Here is a 3,642-nt window from a genome sequence, read left to right as displayed (position 1 = left end):
GGTAATGCCGTCATAGAGTAGGACCGTGAGGCAGCTGGTAATGCCGTCATAGAGTAGGACCGTGAGGCAGCTGGTAATGCCGTCATAGAGTAGGACCGTGAGGCAGCTGGTAATACCGTCTTTGCCAGAGGATTCAGAGAAAGGTGAGTGTTGGGCTCAACCCCCTTTCTCCTTTTGCAGTGTCATGGGATGGTGACACTGATAAATGCTCTGTTAGTCCTCATCCCAAGTCTCCTGTTGATACTGATGCTGCAAAACAACAACAACAACAACAACAACAACAACAACAACAAACCCATCTCATTGTAAGGTCAAGTCACACCGTCCCTACACCTGCTTAACAGCTATTAGAAAATGCCCAATGATGACATCCTGCCAGATGTGTGAGGTGATGCTCAGAGGAGACTGAGGGCCCTAAGGAGAGGGAGAGGAGGCAAATACTCTCCTCCACACCTGAGGTCTAGGTACCTAGTCTGAGCTACAGAACATTGTGTCTCACAGTGATGTGCACGGGCTTCAAAGGCAAAGGGACCCGAGGGTCCCAGTTCTAGTCTGCCCCCTGCTGTCTTTAAGACTTTCCTATGCTCTACAGCCCTGAACTCCTCCTAAGTTTTTGGTGAGTCATGCAAGAGTCACAGATGGAGAAATTACTGAAAAGTAAGCTCTAAATAAAGTAATTACTATCATCATTTTAAAAAGTAGTTCTGTTTGATCCAGTCAGACAGTTCAGTGTTACCCACTCAGCTTGACTGCCTAAGTTTGATCATCAATACTCATATAGTAGGAGAGAGGGGAAGGCTGTATGTTGTCTTCTGACCTTCACAGGTGTGCTATGGCATATGTGTCCCATAAATAAAAATGTTAAACAAACAAACAAACAAACAAATACATTCAAGAGTGATTGGTGACACTACCAGTCTCTCACTGTCTTAGGACTCTCAGACTTTTCAATGTTTCCTCAGTTGCCTTTCCATTATGGGAGGCCTGAATAGGTACATGACCAACAGAGTGCATAGTCTATTGCAAACCCAAATAAGAAAACTGTTTATATGGCTATACTGAAATGGAGGTCACATAACCAAAATACAAGAAAGGGAGAGAAGCGCCCTGTACCTCAGTTGTAGCCTCCTCTGGGCTGTCTCAGTCTGCTCTTCTACAGACCAGCCTGACAGTTTCCCAGGGGAAAGTCTAAAAGACTGTTCCTTCGAAGGACACATTCAGGATGACTGGGCTAAATCAACAGACTGAGAAATACTGATTGTAAATCAGAAAGAAGCCATTGGGCTGTGAGGTCTATGTTTGGTTTAGGGTGCTTTTGACTTTGAAATGAGAAAGCTGACACTGTGTGAGATACTCCCCATAATCGTGGGAAACCTTGAGATTTAGACAGCCCAGGACCTACAAATATTTGGATTAGCTTTTTTCCACACACTGATAAGTTCTAGTGTTAATCCCTTCCTAGACCTACATTTTTATTCTGCACTTTGTTCTGAGTGCCCATTAACTATAACACACACACACACACACACACACACACACACACACAAGCACACACACACACACACACACACACACACACACACACACACACACCATCAACTACAGCCTAACTGTTGTTAGCTTATGTAATTAACAGAAACCTAATGTCTCAGTAGCTAGCCACTCCATGCTGCACGCTTTCCTCTCTCCCACTGATTTGAGAATCTCTCTCCATGAGCTCATTTTCTTCTCTGTTCCCTCTGCCCCAGGCTGCAAATGTCTACAGTCGAAAGGTCTTTTGTCAGCCACACTTAAAGACTCAGGCCTTCTTGAGAGTGAACTTGCCTGCCTTGTTTCATTATTTGCATGACATTCCTCACAGATGGGGACCTTGAGCTTTTGAAATTCCTCTTGAAGATTAGATACCAAACTCAGCAGTCCACAGGAGAGTTAATGCACAGCTTCAGAATACACAGCAAGACCTCCAGAGGGGCCAGGTTATTTATTCAGGGGAAAATGTGGATCCAATGGTCAGACAGGATGTAACTCACATTCTAATCCACTCTGGCACTGGGGATGCTGAGGGAGCAGCCCAGGATTTGGTTCATAGGAGGCCATAGCTTGAACAATTTCTTTTCTCCAAGTACATGAATACCATTGAGTCCCAGTGTGGGATTTTAGGAGTTTTGCTTTCTCTTGCTCTGACCTCCCCCCCTTTTTTTTTTCTTCCCTCCTTGATTGCCTTTACCAGTACAATGTTAGGCTTTTCCATAAGTTTAAAGTAGTCTGAGATTCTCAGTAAGACAGAGTTAGAGGTTGTCATGTGACTTTTCCTGAGGGGACTTAAATAAATGTGTATTCACCTTCATGATGAGCCTTAAATGGCCATAGAAGTTGGTACATCCAAGTTTTGGTTTGGAGAACCAGTGAGCTTATTGGTGTTACTTACAGGAACAGGAAGGGTTACACAAAGCCAATTCATGGTGGGAAAAGAACCTCACTCCAACACAGGTTATTATTCACAAAGGTGGCAATAAAGAGTCCCCACAAGCAGGCAACCTTCTATGTCCGGTATCTTCTAGCATTCTGCAAGGCCACATGTAACTAGCTGTAGAACTGGAGGGGAATACAATCTCAGGTGAGGGGCTCAAGACACTCCCAAGAAAGCACTCCTTGCTATGTTTCCTGCTTCATTGCCTGACTGTACGGAAAAGGCTGTTTCTAGGTAACCAGGGCAACTACTTCATGATGGCTGATGGTCCAGTCAGACCCAGAGGAGAGCAGCCATACTCCAGTAGAAGTCAGTTTGGTTTCTTGTGTCTGTAAGAAGTCTGTTGAGTTTGCAAGTCTACATGTGGGGAAATCTAGCCTAGAAATGCATATCTGGCATGAAAATTGGCTAACAAATGTGGTATTTTGTAATTGGAAACAGTCTTTATGGTTCAAACTCTTCTGAAAAAAAAAAATCTGAATTTTATTGAAGAGGTCGAAAGCAGCACACTCTTGATCAGTTAGTATTTCTCCACTAGTCCCTTGTCTGTTGCTCAGCATTTGTTTTTGTTTGTTTGTTTGTTTGTTTGTTTGTGATTCACTCCCCTACCCAGGTTCAGGACACTGTGTTTAGTGTGGTAGGACATGCCTGAGGATCCTTCTGATGTCTCTGTCCCTTCTTGTCTCCAACAGCTAATCTATCTAGACTCCTAGAAGTCAAAGGCAGCAGAGTTTCATTGAAACAACAAGCATGGTTCCTATCACATGGACAGATGTATGATTCTGACAGATTTATAGCAGTCAGAAATCTGTGACCTCAAACTCCTTATTTGCTGAAAGCCAGAAATTTCGTGATGCCAATTTTTTTTTTTTTTGAAATACACTTAGCAGAATTCATAGGAAAGACATAAAAGGTTAAAAAAATAAATATCGGCATTTTCTTTTGAACATTTTAAAACTAACTTGTGGTTAATGTACAAAGAAATGTTTCATTTTTAAACATATGTCATTGTAGTTCATTGTTGGCCCTTCATTACCTGCCCCAATCCTTTCCCTAGACTCCCCATATGCTTTCTTTCTCTTTCTTTCTTTCTTTCTTTCTTTCTTTCTTTCTTTCTTTCTTTCTTTCTTTCTTTCTTTCTTTCTTTCTTTCTTTCTTCTTTTTTTTTTTTT

This window comes from Mus pahari, chromosome 15 (genome assembly GCF_900095145.1).
Source record: "Mus pahari chromosome 15, PAHARI_EIJ_v1.1, whole genome shotgun sequence".
Taxonomy (NCBI): domain Eukaryota; kingdom Metazoa; phylum Chordata; class Mammalia; order Rodentia; family Muridae; genus Mus; species Mus pahari.
This window is presented reverse-complemented; position numbering follows the sequence as displayed.